General features: G+C 42.5%; 1 long non-coding RNA gene across 1 annotated transcript; it reads right to left on the bottom strand.

Annotated features, from left to right (window-relative positions):
- Nucleotides 1-3,069: 3,069 nt before the first annotated feature.
- On the bottom strand, nucleotides 3,070-9,290 carry LOC310707324. The gene is made up of 3 exons (XR_014526429.1): nucleotides 8,888-9,290; nucleotides 4,885-4,998; nucleotides 3,070-3,125 (listed from the first exon to the last, which is right to left on the bottom strand). It is a non-coding gene; the product is annotated as an uncharacterized lncRNA (long non-coding RNA).
- Nucleotides 9,291-17,130: the final 7,840 nt, after the last annotated feature.

Raw genomic sequence — 17,130 nt, 5'->3', positions numbered from 1 at the left:
GATGCACACAAGGGAGAGTGTCTGTTGGAGGTTTCTACTGAAGTGCAACCCTCAACACAACTTTATCATGGTCCCTGATTACGCAACTCATGTTCAAGCAATTGCAAGTACAAACCCCCTGCAGACCTTCCTTGCTCAATGCAGGGAATGCCAGGGGTTGAAGGGGAGAGACATTGTGCATGAGAATTGTTGGATGGATTTAGATGAGTAGGAGAGGATATTTTACTTATTAATCATCCTTCCTCTTTTCACTAGTGTGAGAATGCACATACCTATTTCATCAGAGTAATATCACCATCTATTTGCAACTCAACTCCAGAAGCTTTTAGGACAAGGTTGTATAACCTTCTAGAACAAGTCTGATATCCAAGGATGCTTAGGCAAACTTGGATTATCTTCTCCCTTTTAGGTTTCCCTCTTAACAAAGATATCACTCTCAGACCATTTAAGTAAACAAGAAAAATATAAGGTTTACTCACTTATCAAAGTCTTGCCAGGATTCAACAGATACAATGATGAAAATCAGGCAGGGGATAATCCTTAAAAATTACAAAAGTCCATGGTCCAGTTCAAAATGGAGTGTGCTCTCTGGAGAAGAGCTCACAGACAACCTACCCCATTGCATGTAGGAAGAAGAGTGTGCAGTGACAGGAAGAAGAAGATTAAGGTTCTATTGTTTCCCATCCTGACACACAAGTTTCAAGGATATGACATCATAGGTCCCCTGCTTGAGACTTTCCAGCAAGCATACATTTGTGATTTGGCTGCAGATTGTCCCACAAGAATTTGGCAGAGAGGATGATGTGAACACACCAGCCCCCAACCACACTTTCAGCATCCGCATGTGCAGGCAAATATCTAAACACACCTTTCCTCCAGGATGCTTCTGGCATTTCTGCTTGAGAACTATGGGATCATGGCAAAGTGCTCTTAGGATACGTGGTTTGGAAAAGTAGAACTGAACCCATCAGTATACAAAGAACTGTTAAATGGATGCAAGAGTGTGCAGCAAACTAGCAATGAGACTGAGAAAATTTTGTCTTTCTTCAGGTTCCAGAACAAAGGAATCTTTTCTCAGGTTCTTTCATTCCAAGTTGCAGAAACTCCTTAAGTTCCTTGGCACATATAGTCTCCCATGGCCACTACCAGGAACTTGTCAATCCACAAGCAATACATTAATGAAGAATCATAGAACGATGGAACCACTGCAGGTCCATCCATAGAATTTCCATAAATTCAGTTGTCTCCAATGTTATTTTCTTTCAGATGTCAGCTCATTGTTTTCTCAGGCATATGGGACTGCTTCAGAACCGGATTGCTGCTGCATTGTCTGTAATTTTGGCTCATTGTTATGTTGATGCTTTGGGGTTTTATATATATATATAGGTTTTATATTGTTGAGTTTCTGGTAGAGATATGTGTGCCTTAATAGATTGTTATGTACCACCGTGGGAACCTTCTGGTTACAGGGCAGAGCACACTTCCACCACCTTATAATTCCCCATGTTCACAAGAGAGTAACCACCATTATATCCCTGCCATGGAGAACTTAGAGAGGTTGTCCCTATCCCTTTCTGTCAACTTTAACAGAAGGCTGCTTTGAGCTGCTGCTGGTGGTGGTGCTGCTGGACTGTGACATCCTTTCATAATCCATTGATAATGCCAAGGTTGCAGGTTCAACATCTGGATGGGACAGCTGCATACAGTATTCCTGCATTGCTGGGGATTGGATGAGAAGATCCTCAGGGTCCCTTCCAACTCTGCAATTCCATGATTCTGTGCTGGCCAGGATTGAATAGAGTTGGAGTCCAACAACATCTGGAGCATCACAGATTCCCTATACCTGTTCTAGGAAGACATTGAACACAACAGCCCTCTCACTTTTTGCTTCCTATCAAAAGGAAGGTTCCATATACTGATCATGGTCACTACTGATTGTTCATGAATTTGCCCAATCTTCTTTTAATGCCTCCCGAACTAGGGACAATGCATCCTCTGGTGACCTACTGCTTATTTTAATTTCCATTCTCTCCTGCCCCTGTTTTTTTCAACCACACTCTGGTTATGCTTTCATTTTCATTTCATCTTCTCTCTGTCTCTCTCTCTTTGCCTCAGTCTTTGAGATATTCCGTAGTCTACAGACTTGTCAATATATCCACAGCCAGAGGGGCTGTGTCTGCTAGACGATGACTCCAAAGCATTTGACACCCCCTCCATCAGTCAGTCTTGAATCAGGCTGCTATTTGCACCACAAAGTGGTATTGATATTAAATGGGCAGCATATACAAGGGGAATGTGGCAATTGTCTGTAGCACAATGCCTCCGGGGAAGGACATGGTGCTTACTAGCTTCCCATTGATTTTCTAAATAGAATTATAATCAAGAACTAATTTCAAGCCAAGTTCAATTTCACTAAGATTGAATAAAGCATCCTATCAAATTGGTTACTCTGCATCAAACAGACAGAGATAACATTCAAAGTTCTGTAATTTGTTCAGAACAATTTCAAGTTCACTGTGGTACTTGGGTAGGAGATTGATAAGATTTACTGATACCCTTCTCAGTTAAGCTTAATGTCTGGAGCAACACTTTAAAATGATCTTACCTGTGGTTTGGGGGAGGGCGCCTTAAGTTTCCTCACACCTGCTTAGTCTTTGTACCTGCATAATTGGATCAATTGTTTAAAGTACTGTATTTACATAATGACGTTCAGTGCCAGCATCTGTTTAAAAATAGGCACAGTATTTATTTGCATTTATTTGCTGCAATTATTATTATTATTATTATTATTATTATTATTATTATTATTATTATTATTATTCCCCCTTCGTCAGCAGGTTCCAACAGGTGACAGTTTAGAATTCAATTTAAAAGCTATTACACCAATTAAAAACTAAGAATTGAAAACAGTTAAAGCAGATTACAGTCACGGGAATAGGGTGGGCCCTGAAAAAAACACATCACAGACAATTCCCACAAACCTGATTCACCAGAGGAGGCAGTCCATTCCTAGATGCCTACTCAGCAGCACATTGAGCAAGAAGTCATGGAGAGAAGTACTTGCCTTCAGGTCAGGGCACTATCCTCTTAAAAGGTCACACTCCCCAGGAAGAATCTGGGAGTGCCTAGAAAGGGATAATCTGGACTTTAGAAAGAAGAAGAGTTTGATATCCCGCTTTATCACTACCCTAAGAAGTCTCAAAGCGGCTAACATTCTCCTTTCCCTTCCTCCCCCACAACAAACACTCTGTGAGGTGAGTGGGGCTGAGAGACTTCACAGAAGTGTGACTGGCCCAAGGTCACCCAGCAGCTGCATGTGGAGGAGCAGGGACGCGAACTCGGTTCCCCAGATTACGAGACTACCGCTCTTAACCACTACACCATACTGGCTCTCAACCTCCAGAGCTTGTTAGAGAAAGCTATGCACTCAGAGCTAGTACTCTGCCAAAATGTTCTGCATTTCCCCAATTCCTAAACATTATCCACCAATTAATAAGAGTTGCTTAAAAAAATTATCAAAGGGAGAGAAAAAATCAGTAATATTCTCACGGATAGGGGGTGAGGTTTGTGTGTGTGTGTGCTTGCCTCACAAAGCCAAAGGTATCCTTCTGTTCTACAAATCAACTCACTAGTGGTCTGCACGCTGCAGCTTGAATTGAAACCCAAGGGAAGACAGCCCAGGTAACTCCTCCCATGGGACTTTCTCAGATCAGAAAGTGTATGAAGCCTGAGAAACTGCAGAGTGCTTGAGAATTTTTTTACTGGAAATACAAAAATCTCCCCCAACCATCTCACAAGGATGGGGTAAGCTCAGAACCAATACTCACTTTAAAGAAATTCTAATGAGCCTTGAAAAAGGCCAAATACACACACACACACACACACACACACACACACACACCAGAAGCTCCCTTCTCTGGGGAAGAAAACTTTTTTTAAAGAAACCAGGAAGACATAGCTTTGGCACAGCTCCTCTGAGGTGCTGAGACACTGTCTGCCTTGCTCCTTTGTCATAGGGAGGGCAGGTCAGAACACCGAATGGCCAGTGGTCAAGGAGGATGGGAATTGTAGTCCAAAACATTGGAGGGCACCAGGTTGGGAAGGCTGCTGTAGAGGTCCCACACAGCATTTGGTTGTGCCTTATTCCACACCAGGTTGTGCAGCCCACAGCCATCACCCTCACTGTAACGTATCTTTGTCAGGATGAAATCCCATATGTTTCACCAAACCCGCCATTATTACTATTATTATGTGTCATGTGTTGCTGGGGGGCGGGGAGGGCAAGGAATAGCAGGAGTCTGTGATTGTGAAAGGGCAGAGATTCCCAACTTGGTGGTTTTGCTGGCTCACTAAATGAAACAACTATGCTCAACTGGTGAGACAAAGGGTGCTTTGATGTGTTTCTGTTTGTATTGGAAGGAGAGTGTACAGAATGAAAAATTGATTAGGTGGTTTGGGGTAGCATGTAAGTAAAAAGCAAAGGCGGGTCGGAGGGGGGAAGTCCCAAAGTACTGAGGATGGAATTTCTCTCAGTCATCCCAGGAGATACCACACAATCCATTTTGCTTTAACGTTTCACCATCAAACCATTGTGGAGGCTCGAAATAGCAAAATCTCTCTGTCAACAAAGATCAGAGCTGACATAAAATATAGCATGTGGTTACGGTAACAAAACTCCGTAATGACTCAAACCTACTTGATCTCTGCACAAGAATGTCAAAGCGGAAATCCACCATTTCTGCCTTATAATTGAATTACAAAAGACATGCTAAGCATTACATCGCCCCTATGGAATTTATGTTACAACACAAGAGGGTTCATTTTTCTAGTTTGTGTGGGCAGCAGCAGATTTTGTTTTAAAGGGGAAATATTTGTGCTAATTACCATGATACACTTGATTGCTTTGTTATTCAGGTCGCTTTTCTCTGCTGAGGTAGTTCTTCTGAAGTACCATTGAGATCTCCGCTCATTCTCCATTTCTGGATACTGACAGTCATTCTACAACAGAATCACACAGGACTGTTTTATTAATATTTTATTTAGAGCATTTGTTCTCCGCCAGAGATAGATTTAGGGGAGCGCAACTGGTTCAGTTGCACTAGGAGCAGCATAGGAGTCAACTCCTAGGGGCTGAGGTCCCTTTGCCTCCCTCCCCATAAAATATTTGAAGGGGCTGCTCCCCTAGTTGATGGGCCTTGCCACTCAAATAGTGTGTGTGTGCTGTGTCATGTGATCAGTTATGCAGGGCGGGGCTTACATGTGCCTCCCCAATTTTTTTAATGCAAGTTGGCACCCCTGGATTAGAGCCTCAGGGGTGCTGCAAGGGGCGCCACAGCTATTATGTAAAATGGAAAGCATGAGGCAGGGTCACCAAACTTTGGTGTTGCACAGGTCGCCACTGAAATCTGAGACCCCACTGCCTCCACTCTTCAGCCAAAAAGGCTCCCAGAACAGCTTGCCTACAATCAAAACCAGGCAATCCTTGCCTGCAGGCTAACAATATGAAAGTTTTATCAAAGTACCTCCCCTAAAAGCTGACAAGCCATTAACACAAAGCATTGCATTAGATATCAAAATCAGTATCATATTTATAATATGAAAGTGCCTATCTCCTTTAAAACTTGAAGCACTTTGTTGTTGACATAAAAAAATTGTTTGCCCCTCCTTATTTTGATGATAGAAGCCTGATGTCAGCTACCTAGGTGGCATATATTGCAGTCAGCTGAAGTCACTGGAATTATACCAGCCTGAACCAGCTGAGGTCTTGGATCAGCAGAAATTAGTGGCTTATCTCCTTAATCAGTTAATCACCCCATGTAATGGATAATGAAAACATTTCATACACAACCTAAAAAATAAAAATAAAATCCTTATTCATACCATAAAAATAAAATGTGAATGCTTATAAGTGATGATTAAATTAAATCTCTCTTCTGGAAAAACAACAACAAATTGGTTTGGGAAGGTGGTTGGGAAAATGTCAATTTGCACGGAAATGAAGCATGTAAGCCAATAAGCACAGCATGTAGTTGGAGTCAACACAAGGCTTCGTAGGCTCCAAAAATGAGGCCAATAGGACTTCCTATATGGGCCCCCTTAGGAAATTGTGCAAAGTTCTGGAGCAGGGCATGGACTATATCCTTACTGGGGAGCCGTGGTGGTTGGTGGCCATTCAAACTGCTAGGGCGTAAGGAAGGGAGGCCAACAGTAATTGGAGCCAGAGCCAATGACAGGCAAAGCTAACTCACCCTCCTTTCTGCTGAGTTCTACAGGAGCAATGCTGAGACTAAGGAACAGGAAGCTGATAGTCAGTGTCTCCAAGTAAGAAGGAAGCTTTGTGAGCGCTAGCTGAAGGCTGGATGGGGAGCAGTGCCACAGGTGACCTAAAGGACCAGCACCCACTGCTGGAGAGAAATCTGGACCTAAGACTTTTGATACCATCTCACAGGTACTGCTCACTTAGGGTGATTTGACATCATAGGAACTACACTTCTTGTGATGTCAAACCACTCTGGACATCTTTGGCAACATCTAAGATGTTCACATTATCATCTTGCTGGTTTTTGTTTTTATTACCACTAGCTTTATTTATTGATATAACCTGCTCTGGGGGGTTCTAGGATGAAGGGAAGGACATAAGTTTTTAAAAATAAAAAATAAAATGGCATAAGGCCCCTTTCCCCCAATAGTCCCAATGCCCTTCCCAGTATGGATGGGACTCTCTCTGGTGCCTGAGATAAGCAGCACACAGCTAGCACCATGGAGAGGTTTCATTTATACTGAAATATAAATTTATAGTGTTCTTAGCTCTAAGAGGGCACCTAAAACTCATAGGAGTGTGTCAGCTCACAGAACACTCTCCAATTTGGCATAGTTACCCTATGGAAGAGATCCATTACAGACATTAGGTGGACAACATCCAAATCCTATTCTTCTTCCTGTTGGTTTATTTATTACATTTATATCATGCCTTACCTCCGGGGAGCTCAAAGGTTTATTTGCAGGGTTCTTCCCAGGAGGTCTCCCATCTAGGCACTAAGCAGATCCAGACCTGCTTAAGTGCAGCAAGATTGCTACATCATCTGTCTTTAAAAGCCAAATCCTGGTTTTCAAAGGATTAATTTTTTCCATGACTAATCTAAACAGCTCCATGTCATTGCTGCAGTTTATCAACAATGTATGGAGTGTCTTAACACTAAAATTATAAAGACTCTCTCCAAAAAAAGAAAGGTGGGGGTTGAATCTTGCAGTTCTGCCACTCTTCTAAATCCTCGTCCAAAAATTCTGGCTGGTATTCCATAATTGCTCATTTTTAATTTTATTTTTTTTAAGAGTGGAATCACAATAAGAATTAAGTGTTCTTTGCTCCATCCCATCTGCTGTTTTAATACTTTCACCCCAAGCCATCTTTATTTCTTTTCCCCAGCTAAAACATTCGCAGGAGGTGATCCATCCACATTTTACCCATGATGCAGTATGCCTGTGAAGAAACTGGAAATATAGGGGGGGGGGGATGCCAAGCTTTTAAATGAAATAGGCAGTGTATGATTTTGAAGAGCTGACAGAGTAAATGAGTCTAGGTGAAATTTGAAGAGGCAGTTGGATCTCCATTTGGGTCAGGAAACCAAAACTGTGTTTCCAGTAAGGGTTTTGCCTACAAACAGTCTTTCTGCTCCTTCTGAAACTTGCGCTGCTAGGAAATTCTGCCGTCACCAAGGTAAGTGAGTGGAATCAGAGAACCCATCCATCATTATATTCCATATGCCTGTGCCAAATGTTTGCCCACAAAAATTGGGGGAGTGAATGAGGGGTTTGGGATTAGAAAGATTAATAATAATAATAGATTACCTCTTTCGTATTTCAAACTACTGTTGGTTTTTAACTGTTGTTGCCTCTCTGTTTTACCCTACTTTGTTTCGTTTGTGGGTGTATTTTTTTCTTATTCAGCACTGTGTGGATTTTGTGTAAACTGCATTATGTTCTTTTTTTTTTAGAAAAGCATTAATTCAGCAACATGAAAAGCAACACTAATAAATAATTATAATTATTTTAGACAGGGGAAACATGGGTCTTAATGCACCCGAAAGGTCATTTTAAACACTACACAAACGCATGTTTGTCAGCCAAGCCATTTCACTTGGTCAGTTTCTGTTGATTATAACTGTATTATTGGGGAGCGGTTGCCATGCCCCAATTTACCTACCTTCATTAAAATGTCTGTAGAACACCTTACACACAGTATGCATGCAGTGTTCCTCTACTGATCTAATGAATGAAAGGGCATTTCTTAGCCATAGATGTTGCATGACTAAAAAGGGCATGCACTGCAGATGTGATTCTATGAGTCCTCAGAATTGAAATGTGTAGTGTATCACAGCTCCTGGCTGGAAGTCCCCCTGCGATACATGTTGCTATAAACATACGCTTGTCACTTTCACATTTGCATTTGTAGGTGTGCACTTTAAGTATGTTAAGGGAGGGTGCACATGCACACACACACACACACTCATATAAAAACATGTGAAGTGTCCCTGGACTTTTTGCCCATGACAAATAAAAGAATCAGAGCCTTCCTAATTTGAAGGCCAAAGACCCAAATATCACGTCGCTGCATGTCATCATCCGCACTTTGTAATTGTGTTCTTGTTCCAATGAGGTGAAACGGTCTGGAGGGAAAAGCTTAATTTAAAGATCGAAAGAAGAGTTTATTTGAACAAATTAAGAGAAGACAGAGTAGTGAGAAGGAGAGAAGGCTCTAAATAGGACAATCCTCAGGGGGTGAATTAGTGTGCCTATATCTTACAGCATGTTTGGTGGGGGAATGGTGGGGGGAGAAATCTGCCAAAAGCACATAATCATATGAATTAAGCTACAATCCTATACCTACTTGTTGTTGTTGTTTAGTTGTGTCCGACTCTTCGTGACCCCATGGACCAGAGCACGCCAGGCACTGCTGTCTGCCACTGCCTCCCGCAGCTTGGTCAAACTCATGTTGATAGCTTTGAGATCACTGTCCAACCATCTCGCCCTCTGTCGTCCCCTTCTCCTTGTGCCCTCCATCTTTCCCAACATCAGGGTCTTTTCCACGGAGTCTTCTCTTCTCATGAGGTGGCCAAAGTATTGGAGCCTCAGCTTCAGGATCTGTCCTTCCAGTGAGCACTCAGGGCTAATTTCCTTCAGAATGGAGAGGTTTGATATTTTTGCAGTCCATGGGACTCTCAAGAGTCTCCTCCAGCACCATAATTCAAAAGCATCAATTATTTGGCGATTAGCCTTCTTTATGGTCCAGCTCTCACTTCCATACATCACTACTGGGAAAACCATAGCTTTAACTATACGAACCTTTGTCAGCAAGATGATGTCTCTGCTTTTTAAGATACCTACTTACTTGGGAATAAACTTGATTTAAATCAATGGAGCTTACTTCAGAGCAGATGTGTATAGAATTGTGCTGGTGGTGCATCAATTGATATTTTGTGGTTTTATTTAAATCAATATTATTAACTAAATAATTGAAATCTGCTGGTTGTATTATGTTTCATAACTACCACCTTACCATAAATGGTAGGTATTTCCATTTTTATGCATTATATGGCACAAAAAGATCTGTTTCTCTACTGCTGAGCTATGAGTTAACACATCCCTAATTGATAAGCTATTGTTGCCATTGCACTTTGCATTGTTTTTGCATTTCAACTTTCTTCCCCATCATGTACAGCCAACCACACCAGGTAAATATGTCCATCAGCATCTCAGTGTTACTTAAAAGAAAAGGAAAAAATCAATTTTTGGCTCCAGGTGCTCATCAGCCATCTGGAACTGCTTCCTCCATCTCATCCATTATGCAAATGAGATGTAGTATTAGTTATGTTTCATCTACTGATGCTAATACATTAATAGGGATGATACAGCTTGAGTCCTGAGAAGGAATTTGTGGGTTTTTTGCTATTCATAGGCCAGAGCTTACACCCCATTAGTTCTAATGATTCTGGGGTCACTGAGAACCTTCATGATCCATGCTCAAGCAAATTTGGATATGCTAATAAGATGATGATTTTTTTAAAAAAAAATGTTCTGGTGAATTAAACTGTTTCATGCAATTGCATATTCCATTTGTTCTGTTCAGATGATTTTTTTATTTTATTTTACACACACACTTTCCTGCTAGTTTTTTATGCACATCAGCTAAAAAGTTTCCACCAGCCTCCATTTCAAGCTGAGCCAAAACAAGAGAAAACACGAGTCAGTATTTCTATAATGGAAGGTATGAGCATTGTTACTTCCTAATGCACATCTCCCCTTAGACCAGGTATCAAACCAACATGCCAGCAACTTTTATGAGCCATTGAGCACAGACCTCTGCCTGGAAAGAGCAGGGCAAAAGTTAAGCATGGCTAAGCCCTCAGTCTGGCCAATGGTAGGATCGGTCCTGTGTCTTCCTCTTTTAACTTTCTTTTGAGCATTTAAATTTGAAAATATGTACATATAAAACTACCCCACTTAGCATATCGTCATTGTCTTAATAAACATTACTATTGCAAATTCAATTTCTTTAATGCAGCACAATCCTTAATTATTATGTTATTATCTCTTGGGTTATTGTTCTCTGATACCTTTGTTAGATTTTGTATCAGATTTATGTTGCCTAAGTCTGTAGTGCTTTAGTTACACGAAGGCCATAAATCAATATCTAGCAGCTCTTCATGCAATATTCTGCTTTAGGCTGCAATCCTATACACACTTGCCTGCAAGTAAGTCCTATTGAACTCACTGGAGCTTACCTTTGAGTAGGTGTGCCTAGGGTTGCACCACCAAGGAGTCTAGATATGAAGAATGCCAAGATGTTCCTTATCTCAAGCGACACTTTCTTGATTTCTGCTTGTACCTGTAATGGAATATTTGGAATGAGAAGTTGAAGATCAGCTTTCCTGAAGTGCCAATACTCGCAGCCTGGAGAGAAGCAAGGTGCTTTGAAGAGAGAAAGTAGGAAGCCCTTTTCCCCAGGGCCAATTCATATTCATATCAGAGCATGGGAACTTCAACTCTGATTATGTAGCCTAATTTACTTGACAGTAATTGTGTAAAATAGACCCCAGCAAAGATGAGCTATAAGTCCTGGATGCCAATTCTGCTTAGTCATGATTGCTTAGTCAGTTTTAATGGAACTCTGGCAACATGTGATCCCAGAAGGGGGATTACAAAGAAAAGACAAAGACCACCATAGTTGTTGCCACACTAATATATCCAGTCTTTAATTAGCAATGTGTAAAGAAAAAAATAGTTTATTAACTCATGGGTTGTTTGCTCTTATTTATTGAGGGAGTTGCTTTTTGATATGCTTAGAGAAATTTAATTGGTATAGTACGGTGATTTTGCTGGCTGACATATATGGATATAAGCGCTAGGGCAGGAGTCAGCAAACTTTTCTAGCAGGGGGCTGGTCCACTGTCCCTCAGACCTGGGGGGGGGCTGGACTATATTTTTTTTTGGGGGGGTGAACGAATTCCTATGTCCCACAAATAACCCAGAGATGCATTTTAAATAAAAGCACACATTCTACTCATGTAAAAATACGCTGATTCCTGGACCTTCCACGGGCCGGATTAAGAAGGCCATTGGGCCGGATCCGGCCCCCGGGCCTTAGTTTGTCTACCCATGTGATAGGGTTTATTAAGTGTTTTAAGCGAATTTACTAAAATTGTGAATTTATACCTTCTTGCTGCATGGATATAGTAACGTTTGTTTACCTTTTTGCAAGCTGATATGAGGAACAGAAATAATAATTTCACTTTTTTCATACAAAATAACACTCAAAGCAGCTCACAAAGACAGCTAGTAAACAAATGCTCATCGCCATCATGAATTGGCAGGGCAGACGTTGCACAACTGGATAAGCAGAAGAGGCAGCATGAATGCATATTTATTGAAAGCCGATTCTTTTTTAAGGCAATACTTATTTAATCAAATTGTAGGGTAATGGATGTGGCAGGTACTCCATCAGTGGATCTTTTGCTGCTGTAAAACAATGTAATAGGACAACTCGGCCCATCTCTGGTTCTCAATGTACTTTCCCTCTTATTTTGCTTGTTATTGACCTATTGCCCTTCCTCATATTATTGTTGCTCTTAGTATTATTGTTTCTCTTGTTTTAATCGTTGGGTATTATTCATAGCAAAGGGATGTATAAATAGCAAAGGGGCATAAATAAATAATCTGCAGCAGTGTGTTTCATGCTTGTGGAATATATCTGCACAATCACCCACTCTTTCTTTTTCTTTGTGTAAAGGCCACTAACCTAGCCAGGAGGTGGGCGGTTGTTGTGGTGGGCAGCCCTGGGCAGTGCCATCCTGAAATTTGAATGTGCCCTATTAGGGGCAAGCTGGCGGGTGGAATCTGGGTGGTGGAGGTGAATGGATACGTCTTCACTCTGGTCCACCTTCTGGAGATAAAGACCAGCTGTGCCCAAGCATGGAACAGCCCTCTACCCCTTCTTAAGCGTCAGCCCTCCCTCTGGAGACTGGAAATGGATATACACCCAGTGCCTGAGTTAAAGGCAACCCACATCTGTAATCAATACAAGTTGTGTCCAATTTTAAATCCCAGAATGTTGTCCTGTCTGGTTTGTTACACCTGTTGTTGCCTGGGTTTTGCCCTTTGGGAGGTAGACACCCGCAACTTTCCAAGAAGGGTGGATTATCCACTTGTGACTTTTATCTGCTCTGGGTTGTTGTTGCTTTCCAGCAATGTTGGGGACATTCTTTAACCTGGGGGGAACTTCCAGAGGCCTTTTCCCAGAGGTGAGTTGTGCCTGAAGTAACCTTGGGTAGAGCTTTGGATGTGACTCTTTACTTTGTACAGAAGACAGCATTCCAATCACACAAAAGCCCAGAAGTTTGTACACATATACAGTGACAGGAGCTGACTGGCATGTTCTCTCCCTCCTGGTCGATCATTCGGGAGCTTCAAAAGCTTTCTTCAGCGACCGATGCCAGCAGACTTCGGCACACTTAGGGATCAGCAGAGTCTTCACAGCTTGCATAACAGACCTCAGCAACTCAGCATTTTGGCTAATCTACTTTATTTGCATATAAACACACATAGAGCACTGCAACATGGCTCCCTCTCTCTCTAGCATCAGACAGCAAAGAGAAAAAGAACAAAGGACAATAGTCCCACTTCACGGAACACAGTAACACAAACATCCTGTCTCCATCATTTCCCACACTGTGGAGTCAAAACATACACTGTCATGTGATAGACAACAATCCCATGACTGCAATAATTCTAACATACAGATGCACTTCTGCATCCAAGGCAAGAACTAGGCCTTATTACAGTTCAAGGACCCATCCCAGACAGGTAAAAGAAATCGAGGAGGGTACAGAGCAGGGTCAGTGGGGGGGGGGTGGCCTGGGAAGGAAGAATGACCTAGGAGCAGTCCAGCCCCAGGGAATGAGGGCCTCCACTGCACCACCACTTTGTGCATTTAAGAGCAAACCTCACCATGATCATTCAGAAATGTTGCCTAGTTTGAATACGATCATCATTATAATAAACAATCAGGAAAGGGCTCATTGAGGAAGCATTCTGCTTTGTGGTAGAGAGCATCAATTCTTGAAAACTGTCATCAGAAAGGGAGCTTTCAAGGGCACATGCAAGATGCATCATGTGCTCAGAGTTGTGCTTATTCTTCCATTGAGCAAACAATGGTATTTGGTAGAACACTAATACTCTGAAGAGTCTTTCATTTTCTCATCTGGCAGGTGAGCTCTTTTTTCTTTCTATCACTGGCACCCACAACAGTAGCAATTATGCAAAGCTATAAAGAGATGTCTGTAGGAGTCAAATCTAACAAATCATATTTGTAGTCAAATCTAACGAAGCATATTCTTGCTTCTTCACATGTGAAGGGGTTAAGACCATCGATCTGTATTGCTGATAGGCAGGCAGACCATGGAAATGTAACTGACAGAGAAGGTTCTGTGTGATGTCTCTTATTTCCTCTCTCTCTCTCTTTCTCTCCAGCCAGTCAGGAGAGCGGATGTTTGTCTGCTTGCTCAAGCATAAGGCACATGCCTGAAACTGTTTTTGCGGTAAATACAAGCACTTTACCTGCATTAGTTTTTGCTGCTGTTACTGCTATACCCTGCCCATCTGGCTGGGTTTTCCCAGCCACTCTGGGCTACTCACAGCATATATCAGAACATACTAAAACATCAAAAGTTAAAAACTTCCTGATACAGGGATGTCTTCAGATGTCTTCTAAAAGTCAGAAAGTTGTTTATTTCCTTGACACCTGAAGAAAGGAGGTTCCACAGGGAGGGCACCACTACTGAAAAGGCCCTCTGCCTGGTTCCCTGTAACTTCTTGCAGTGAGGGAACCAGCAGAATACCCTGCTCCTCCAGGTATACTGGGCTAAGGCTGTTTAGGGTTTTAATGGTCAGAACCAACACTTTGAATAGTGTTCGGAAATGCTCTGGGAGCCAATGAAGATTCTTTAGGACCAGAGTTATATCATCCCGGTGGCCATTACCAGTCATCAGTGTAGCTGCCACATTCTGGATTAGTTCTAGTTTCTGGGTTCAAAGGTAGCCCCACGTAGAGTGCATTGCAGTAGTCCAAGCCTGAGCATGCACCACTCTGGCAAGACAGTCTGCAGGCAGCTAGTGTACCAAGTGGAGCTGGTAGACAGCTGCCCTGGACACAGAATTGACCTGCACCTTCATGGTCAGCTGTGAGTCCAAAATGACTCCCAGGCTGTGCACCTGGTCTTTCAGGGGCACAGCTACCCCATTCAGGACCAGGAAGTCGCCCACACCTGCTTGCCCACTGTCCCCCAAAATAGAACTTGTCAAGATTCAACCTCAATCTGTTAGCCGCCATCCATCCTCCAACTGCCTCCAGATACTCACACAGGACCTTCACTGCTTTCATTGGTTCAGATTTGAAGGAGAGGTAGAGCTGGGTATCATCCACATACTGGTGAACACCCAGCCCAAACCCCCTGATGATATCTCCCAGGGGCTTCATCCCCCAACACCATTTTCTGGACACAGCCCAAGAGGAAGAAGCGGAACCACTGTATAACAGTGCTCGCAGCTCCCAACTCCTCTAGATGGTCCAGATCAAAGGCCACTGAGAGATCCAACAGGACCAGGAAACAGCTTTCACCTTGGTCCCTGGTCCACCAGAGATCTTCACCTTGGTCCCTGGTCCACCAGAGATCATTGACCAGCGCGACCAAAGCAGTTTCAGCCCCATGATGAGGCCTGAATCCCGACTGGAAAGGATCTAAGCAGTCCGCATCCTTAGGTGTGCCTGGAGTTGTTAAGCGACCACCCACACAATCACCTTGCCCAAGAATGGAAGGTTTGGGACTGGGTGACAGCTGGCCATATTGGCCAGGTCGGCCAGGTCCAAATATGTTTTTTAAAGAAGGGGTTTAATAGCAGCTTCTTTAAGCAGGTCTGGGAAGACTCCCTCACAGAGAGAGGCATTCACCACCCCCCAGAGCCCATTGCCCAGCCCTTCTCGGCTCACTTTTATGAGCCAAGATGGGCAAGGATCAAGGAGGCAGGTGGTCGGCCGTAATAATAATAAATATCCCACCTTTTTCCCAGACTGGGACTTAAGGCACTTACACAAAATTTTAAAAACCAGCTAAAATACAAAAAAAGCTAAGAACATATAAAAGATAATTGTTTTTAAAAGTAATTGAACTCTAATTGAATTTTTAAAATGGGGGGGGGGGGAATCTGTTAAAATACAGACAATAAAAAAACACAACTAAACTAAAAACAGGGAGGGGGGAAACCTTTTCCTTAAAGAAAATAGTCAGTTCCCCAAAACCTGTTAGAATAAAGCAGGCATGCTTCACACAGCAGCATAAACCAGAAGACTTCCCAAGAAGAGTAACTATTCTGAGGTGGGTAGGCAAAACAAGCAAACAAGCAAACAAAACGTGTACGTTGCCTTTGGCTATAGAAACTACCCCTGCTTTAAAAAAAAAATAAAGACAACATATTCAGCTGTGCTCCACCTCTGCAAACAGCCCTAAACAGATTATTATTAGCAATATAAAAAGCAGATAGGGGATTACAAGCTGCTGACTTTGAGGCATTGGATATACAGAGCTCAGCACCATGACGCCAGTGGCAATCTGAAACAACCTTTCCCGGGCTTCCTTTCCCTCCTCTCCCATTGCCACCTCCGCCCTCTCATAACTGCAGATTTGGAGGATCGCTGGAAATGTTTGTCTTCCCAAGGTTATTGCATACACAATCCCATTCTCCACTAACAGCAAACACTTGTGTTTCTCGAATAATTACTTGCCGTTGTCATTTGAGGAAGGTCGTTGGGTTGAAATATAATTCTGCTATTTTTAAAATGGTTTTTTTCCTCAAGATGTGTAGGAAGTTATCTCCCTGCAATTCTTTAGCGCTAGATGCAGTTACCTCAGGCGGTTCTGCTCTCTATTACAGGCTGTTTATTCTCTCCAGCCTAGGAATGACTGCAGTACTCAGAAAAGGCTGGGTCTTAAACATCTGTAGCTACCCTGAAGCCAGAAACTGCTGCTGCTTAATCAACTGGGCTGGTCTCACTGAAAAGGCCGCCATTTCCCAGTGGTCCTGAGAGTAATTAATTGCCTCCACCACGGAAAATATACCTGCCTTCCCCATCGTGGGTCAGCAGCCATGTGTATGCTAGCTTGGCAGCAGCTAATGCTCGAAAAGATCATAAGCTCTTTTCAAATCAGCTGAGATTATTTTTTCAAATCCTTCCTTTTTCTTTCCATACTGGAAGTTACAAGCATCTAACAGCTGATTCATCAAAAGTATGTTGCACGGAAACTTGTGGCAAAACTTTGATGCCATCTGTTTTTTATTTGCAGTCTCATAAAAGCTTCTTTTTTAAAAGTAAAAAGTAAACCTCAGCCCTAGTTCTCCCTGAAGTGCTAAATCTCTGGCTGTGCGTCTTCAGACTCTAGGTAAGGATTCACATCATTCCTTTCTCATTCTGATGTTCAAGCTGCCCTCGTCTATGTAGCCAAAACAGTATCACCCACACCAGAGTGGGAAGGATATTAGTTTTCAGAAGTGCAAAGCTGTGGGGTGGGGCAACAAAAGGCC

The sequence above is a fragment of the Podarcis liolepis genome, assembly GCF_965112155.1.
Source record: "Podarcis liolepis genome assembly, chromosome: 1".
Taxonomy (NCBI): Eukaryota; Metazoa; Chordata; class Lepidosauria; order Squamata; family Lacertidae; genus Podarcis; species Podarcis liolepis.
The sequence above is the reverse complement of the archived record's forward strand: the minus strand, read 5'-3'. Positions and strand labels throughout refer to the sequence as shown.